The sequence below is a fragment of the Octodon degus genome, unplaced genomic scaffold, assembly GCF_000260255.1.
Source record: "Octodon degus isolate 3935 unplaced genomic scaffold, OctDeg1.0 scaffold00287, whole genome shotgun sequence".
Taxonomy (NCBI): Eukaryota; Metazoa; Chordata; class Mammalia; order Rodentia; family Octodontidae; genus Octodon; species Octodon degus.
This window is the reverse complement of record NW_004524863.1, coordinates 84,240-92,391: the sequence shown is the minus strand read 5'-3', so window position 1 is coordinate 92,391 and position 8,152 is coordinate 84,240. Positions and strand designations below refer to the sequence as shown.

Here is an 8,152-nt window from a genome sequence, read left to right as displayed (position 1 = left end):
AACTCCATCCAAATATTGCATTGTTACTGCCTGGAGTGCCCCTTCATCCCTGCATCCTTTCTGGATTCTTACCAACCTGTGGGAAGTAGTACCCAAATCACTGCTCCTATGGAGCTTTTTGAGTGTTGCCAGGCTACAGCTCATCATCCTCCACAGCCCATCAGACTGTGTCTGTACTTCTGCTCTGGCCCCTGTCTCACTGTACTGCATGTTTAGTTACCTCCCTGAATCCCTCTCTAGGCACTGTCTCCTTCACTGTAAGACTAAGTGTTAGTAAGCAGAGTCACCTTGAGAGTAGGGATGGAATAAAATGACAGCTGTTGTGTTTCTGTTGAAGGAGAAGGACGCAGCCTCCCCATGTGGTTCTACCTGGCCACACTTGTGGGCCTGTACCACCTTGTGCTCTGGTACTGGGAAAGGCAGATGGTGAGCAACCTCCAAGACAAGTATGTGCTTATCATGGGCTGTGACTCAGGCTTCAGGAACCTGCTGGCCAGACAGCTGGACATGTGAGGCTTGAGGGTGCTGGCTGCATGTTGGACAGAAAAATCAACTGAACAGCTGAGGAAGCAGATGTCAAGATGGCTGCAGACAGTGATCCTGGATGTTACCCAGACAGAGAGCATTGCTGCAGCCACTGAGTGGTAAAGGAGCATGTGGGGGACAGAAGTATGAAAGATTGTTACAAAGATAGAAAAACAGGGTTTAAGAGGGGTACTTTGACATTTGAAGAAATGTGATCAATGTGGTATTTTGTTTATTTGTTTGTTTCTTTTTTTTTTTTGCGTGTTTTAGTAAGGGTCTACTGGTTCTATCGGGGCTCAGTACATAGATCAGTGGTGATCCACCTGTGTTCAGCCTCCCAAAGAGCTGGGATTACAAGCATGTGCCATTATACCTAGTCTTAATGGCCATATCAGTGCACCCTACAAGAGGGTCCTGGTCTGGCACTGTGGGGATCAAAACACAGGGCAGCTGAGTGTGCCTCAGCAGGTGCTTTAATCTGCTGAGCTATTTGGCCAGCCCTTGTATTTTATTTCATTAATAATGTTTACATGGAAAAAAGAGCTTGCTAGAAAGAAGAGTATTCTATCTTGCAGGAGGAGTATTCATAGACACAATTGTTTATGTCTGAAGAATTCTTTTTCTATTTCAATACTAGGAGACTTTCTTCTGAACTCATCCTCAGCTGTTATAAAGTTGTTTTAATTTTTACTTTTTTATGGAACCAGGGATAGAACTCAGGACCCTGGGCTTGCTAGGCAGGCACTTATGCTACTGAGGTATATACCTGACCATCTTTATAAAAAATTTGATCCACTGTGTATTTAAGATATTCATTTGGCCAGGTTGGTCTGGAATTTGTGATCTTCCTGCTTCTCACATCGTTTGGATTGCAGGGATTCACCACTCTGCCCAGCTGAAGAACTTTCAAGAACTGATGTGAGCCTATAATTCCTGCACCTTGGGAACCTGATTCAAAATAAAAAACAAAACAAAACAAAACCAATAGTTGAAGATATAGCTCAATGAGAAGTCCATGTGTTTACTCCCAGCATCACAAACAAAGAAATGAAGGAAGAGAAAACTCTTTTTTTTGTCTGCCCTTTTTTTGACTTTAAATATAGGTATTCTTGGGGCTGGGGAGATAGCTCAGTAGAATAAGTGCTTGTCTGGCAAGTGTAAGGGCCTGAGCTTAATCCCCATTTCTGAAAAAAAAAGTATTGTGCAAAGTACGCCACTGCTCACCTCAAAAATTTTGTTTTAATATTTCATGCAGTACTTCCGATTTGATTTGAAACTGTCTCATTGCTGTTTATCAATAAAATTTTGGAAAAAAATAAATAAAAAAATAAAAATCATCTTTAAGCCACAAAAAATATTTCATGTAAACACATTTATGTATTCAAAATTAATATAGCTTATTCCGTAGAGCAGTTTTAGGTTTGCAAAAAGGCAGAAAGACCAGACTTCCTGTTTACCCCTATTATTATTTTTTTGTTTTTTAGTACAGGGTCTGCAGGGTCTCACTATGTTGATCTGACTTGTAGTGATCCACCTGTGTTCAGTCTCCTGTGTGCTGGGATAACAGGTGCGTGCCACCACACACAGTCTCAGTTGCCGGCGGGACTGGCATGGACCGTAGGGCATTGAACCCCGGTCAGTGTGTCTGCCTAAGCTGAGCTATTTGGTTGGCCCCTTTCCCCTATTATTAACAGCTTGCTTTGGAGCTGTACACTTGTTATAGTTCACGAACCATGTGTTATTGTGAACTAAAGTTCATAGTGTACCTTAGGGTTAACTTTGCACTGTGCAGATCTTGCATTGGAAAATCAATAATGACACGCATATCCCACTGTAGAGAAATTCCACAGAGGAGTTTCATGCCCACCTAAATCCCTATTCTCCCCATATTAATCACCATATAAGTATCCTCTGGCCTCTAAAAGTTTTGTGGCTGTTTCCATATTATCTTCCTTCCTTCCTTCCTTCCTTCCTTCCTTCCTTCCTTCCTTCCTTCCTTCCTTTTCTATCTACCTTGCTTTCTTCCTTTTCTATGTTTCCTCTCTCTCTCTCTCTCTCTCTCTCTCTCTCTCTCTCTCTCTCTCTCTATTTCTTTTTCTTTTTTTCAGAACCAGGGATTGAACTCAGATCCTTGTGCTTGCCAGGGAAGCACTTATTCCACTGAGCCATCTCCCCGGCCCCTTTTATAATGCTTTTTTAAAAAATTTCTTTCTTTTTGAGACAGTGTGTTGCTACATAAATAGCGTTGAAGTTTGAACTTACTAGGTAGCCTGGGCTGGCTTCAAATTCATGGCAATCCTCCTGCCTCAGCCTCCTGAAGTGCTGAGATGACTGGTGTTTGCCACCATGCCTGTTTTTTTTCCCCTAAAATTTAGCTTTATCATGCAGTGAAACGCATATTATATATAGTCTTAGATAGGCTTTCAGTTAGCTATGTGCATCTTAATTTCTTTTTCTTTTTTGGGGCTTAAGAGCTCATCTTTTTCTCTGCACAACATTCTGTTATATGGATGAATCATATTAAGTTTATCACTTATTGAAGGTCATTTTTTGATAGTTTTCTCTTTGTCTTCATCTCCTCCTTTTCCTTCTGTTTGTATAGGGAACAAACTCAGGACCTTGTGCTTGCCGATAGGTGCTGTACCACTGAGGTATATCCCTGGCTCTGTTTTCCCTTCTTGACTTATGAATCAGTTATCTTTTTGCCCTTTTTATTTCCTCCCTCATCTTTTTTTTCTGTGTGGAAGTTTGTATTGAGCTGAGGCCTTCCATATGCTAGGCAAGCATTCTATCCACTTCCACAGCCCAGTCCTGAGGAAATTGTCTTCTTGTTTTTCACAAGTTCTATTTGCTATAGATTTTATTCAGGTTCTATTTGATATCTCCCCCCCCCCCGGTACTGGGGATTGAACTCAGGTCCCTACACTTGCCAGGCAAGCACTTACTCTGTGGAGCTATCTCCCTGGGTCCTGATATCCTTCTTCTTCTCTGGTAATTTTAGGATCCAATAGATCTTTGTAATTTGTTGTCCTAAATAGTTCTTTTTTTTCTGGAATGGAAAGAGTTAAAACTGCATAACAGTTTTGGAGGTATGGCCATTTTAATCATATTGGTTCTGTCTCTGAGAAGCAAGGGATACCTTTCATTTTTTTTTCTTTTTTAAGTATTTAGTATAGGGTCTGCAAGGTCTCACTACACAGATCAAACTCACAGTGGTCCTTCTGTTTTCAGCCTCCCAAGTGCTGGGATTATAGGTATGTGCTACCATTCCTAGTCTCAGTCAGCATCTCAGTGTGCCCCAGGGGTGGGGCCGGCCTGGCACGGCATGGCATGGCACGGCAGGATCAAACCCTGGTCCCTGTGCCTGCCTAAGCAGGCACTTTAGTCAGCTGAGCTATTTGTCCAGCCCCCTTTCTATTTTCTGATATCTTCTTTGGTCTTCTTTTCCAGAGTACTATAATTCTCATTGTAGAAGCCTTTTGTTTCCTTGGTTAAATTAATTCCTAAGTACTTTACTTATCTTGATGATATTGCAAAATGTGCTGTTTCCTTAATTTCCCTGTCAGTGGATTTGTTTTTGGTGTACAGGATTGCTATTGATGTTTGAGTATTGATTTTATGTCCTGGTACACTACTGAATTTGGGTATTAATTCTGGGAGGCTTTTGTTGGAGTTTTTAGAGTATTCATGTAGAGGGATGGTTTGTGATAGAGCTTGTCCTGCTGGGATGATTTTCCTCCATTTTTCCATACCCCAAAGTTTAAGATAGAGTATTTTACCTTCTAAGGACTTGCTGCTTACCCTTAAACTCATAGTACAGCCATTGAATGAAAAAAGTGTCTTTACTTAGATTCTGTAGCTTAGGTAAAGTTCCAGTTCATAGTGGTTTGTAAATTTCCTCAAATGAAAATCCAGGAATCAGCGCTCTGTGTACCCTCTGTAGTTCTGCGTACCTCAGTTTTTTCTCTTACATTATATTATTTTCTTCCTTGTCTTACTTTCTTTTTAAGTAACAGACACACTTAAAATATTTAAAAAAGATATTTTGTCTCTTAGTTTTAGTTGTTCTTAGTGGAGCCTTGTTCAAGATACCAGTTATCATTTTTATCTGAGACTCAACTCCTGACTTGCCTTTTATTCTTTTAAGGCTCTGGGGCCTGGTCAACAATGCAAGCATTCATCCTGGAATAGGACTGAGTGAGTGGCAGAAGGCTGAAGACTTTTTGAATGTCTTCAAAGTGAACCTCTTTGGTTTGACCAAGGTGACCCTGAGCATGCTTCCCTTGGTGAGGAGAATGAAGGGGGAGGATTATCAATGTCTCCAGCCTTGGGGTAAGAATTGCTTTGTGTCCTGCATCCTACACCTGCTCCAAGTTCGGAGTAAAAGCATTTCCAGATGTACTGAGGTAATGCTGGTAAGGTGAAATAAAACTATTGAACACTGCACGCATCTTAGAGATGGTGCTACATACTTTCACCCATCTTGCCTTATTTTCTGATTCTTGAAATCTTAGTTTGTAGATATGATTACTATATGAGTCCATTTCATACAGGCATCTGTGGCTCAGCAGCACTCCTCTTTCCCAGAGGTCACTGCCACAGCCAAGACTTGAGAGAACCACATCCTCCCCCAAGGTCTTTGTGGTGCTTCCCACATCAGATTGACCTTTTCAGATGTGGGGATTTGCAGGCATAATCCTATCTCTTAGGACTGTTTTCACTGTTCTCCTAGATTCCAGTGTGCTTTCCCGGCATTGTCATTTAAATCTAGAAACTGTCTCATTTTTCTGTGACTCATTTAAGAGTGTACTTTATATTCCTATAGGCATTTGCATAATTTCTGTGATTCTTCTTTTGTCATTGATTCCAGGTTTAGTGTTTATGATCTGAAGATATAAATGATATTATTATGACTGTTTTCATTTATGCATGCCTTATGAGGCTCTGCAGTCTATTTTAGGTAAAATTTCATTTATTGTTGAGTCCGTGTGCACTCCTTTGTTCTTAGGTGATACATTTGTAAATATCCTTAAGTCCATTTGTTTGAAGGTGTAGTTCAGCTCTCATAATTTTCTGTTGATATTTTGGCTAGTTGATGTATTTGTGTTAGTCATATGTAGAGGTCCTCCATTATAACTGTGTTGGGGTGTATGTTCTGTATGTACTGAAACCTCCACAAAGTGTTAGGTAAGTGAATTTTTCCTTTCTTAATTTTGGATTGTGGGTGTTTTGTCCCAGTAATGGGAGAAATGTAACTGAGACAATGATTTTGTAGAATATTCAATCTGGTCAGGTAGTTGGCTTTTTTTTTTTTTTTTCAACATCAAACACATTACTCTAAGCTCTCATAGAATATAAAGTTTGTGTTGAGAAATCTACTATAATTGTAACAGTTTTAGCTTTATGTGTTTTTTTTTCCTTTTCTTTCTTTTTTTAAAATATTTATTTATTTTGTGTGTGTGGCCAGCTCAGCCCACCAGGGGGCGGGGCTGGCTGGCATGTGGTGCTGGGGGATTGAACCGCGATCTCTGTGCTTTGTTTAGCTTAGCTTGTTCTAAGTAGGTGCTTTAGACCACTGAGCCATCTCACCAGCCCTCCTTTTCTTTCTTTGTATGTATTTAGTACAGGGTCTACAGGGTCTCACTACACAGATAGGACTTGTAGTGATCCTCCTTTTTTCTGCTTCTCCAGTGTGGGGATTACAGGCAAGTACCCCCAAGCCCAGTATCAATCTCCGTGTCAGGGTGTCCCAGGGGCTGGGTAGGTATGGTATGCTGAGGATTGATCCCAGTTCCCTGTGTTCTGCTTAAGCCAGCACGTTAGTCTGCTGAGCTATCTGGCCAGCCTTGTTTCTTTTCTTTAATAGCTTTTAAAATTGTCTCGAAGACAATCTGTATCTTTTTTTTTTCGGAACCAGGGATTGAACACAGGCCATTGCACTTGCCAGGGAAGCACTTATTCCACTGAGTCATCTCCCAGCCCCTGACAATCTGTGTCTTGACATGCCATAAGAACCAATAAAATCTACCACTATCCTGTCTTAACACTAAAAAAGAGATTTGCAATTATAATACAGATACAAAGACAAACCAAATACTGACATACAGTAAATATCTATTAAATGCAATAACTACATCACTGTCAACAATAGTTAATAATCCAATAATAATACCATGGGGTCAATTAAATATCTAAAGATTACCTTTTCTGGCCGCTCCTCCCTCCTCCAGAATGCTGCTGTGGCTGCACCACACTGGCTCTAGGCCCCTGGCTTCTGCTAAGCAATTTTTGTGGCCGCCGCCTCCGTCAGCCACCATCATGATTATCTACTGGGAACTCATCAGCCATGATGAGATATTCTCCAATATTGACAAGATCTGGGAGATCATGGATGTGCTGTGCCTGGAGGTAGAGGGCAAGACGGTCAGTAGAACAGAGGGTAGCACTGATGACGTGCTCATTGGTGGCAATGCCTCCACTGAAGTCCCAGAGGGCAAAGACACCGAAAACACAGTAGTCACTGGTGGGGATATTGTAACTCACCATCACTTGCAGGAAACCAGCTTCACAAAAGAGGCCTACAGGAAGTCCATCAAAGATTATATGAAATCAATCAAAGGCAAACTTGAAGAACAAAGATGAGAAAGAATAATACGGTTTATGACAGGGACTACAGAGCAAATCAAGCACATCGTTGCTAATTTCTAAAACTATCAGTTCTTTATTGGTATAAATATGAATCCAGATGACACGTTTGCTCTACTGGACTGCTGTGAGGGTGGTATGACCCCATTCTCTGATTTACTTTAAGGATGGTTTAGAAGTGGAAAAATGTTAATGCTTTCGATGGCAACCTTGGATCTATCACTTGTCATAACTGGCTGCTGCTTGTCATCTACACAACACCAGAATTTTAGACAAATGAGTCTGATGTCATCTTGAAGACTTTGTTTTGACCATGATCTATTTGGAGTGCAGGCATTGTTTTTGAGGGGAAAAAAACATGTCATGTAGGTTGTCTAAAAATAAAGGGCATTTAAATTCATTTGAGAGAATGCCTCTTAGTTTAATGCATATCTAAACTAAGTCCATTGTAGTGTTCATGGAGAAGATAGAACCTGGTCAGAGACCACTGCTTAAAAGCGTTAAGGCTGTCTTCAAATAACTTGTGCAGTAGAACTACTTCTGAGACTGTAGTATAAGACAAGAAGCAAAAGTTTTAATTCTGAGTTGCAGAGAACATAAGAGACTATGTTCATGGCCTTGCCCACATTTGAAGTGGATCCTTATGTATTTCATCACCTACAATGGAAGTAGTTAACCCTGGAAGAGATTACTAAAAGAATAAAAAGACTGAACTCAGTTGCAAGAAAAAAATCTACAGATTAAAAATTAACACAAATGCTAGTACAGATGGAATGAGTGTAGAAGGGGAAAATGAAAAAAGTGAAAATTAAAAGTAAAGGAGGGGCTGGTGAGATGGCTCAGTGGTCTAGAGCACCTACTTAGAACAAGCTTAGCAAAGCACAGTGACCGCGGTTCTAATCCCCCAGCACCACATGCCAGCCAGCCCCGCCCCCTGGTGGGCTGAGCTGGCCACACACACACACACACACACACACACACA

The 8,152-nt window shown here is 40.9% G+C and overlaps 1 pseudogene; it reads left to right on the top strand.

Moving 5' to 3' along the window:
• Positions 1-357: 357 nt before the first annotated feature.
• Positions 358-8,152, top strand: part of LOC101575694 — a 29,496-nt pseudogene continuing 21,701 nt past the window's right edge.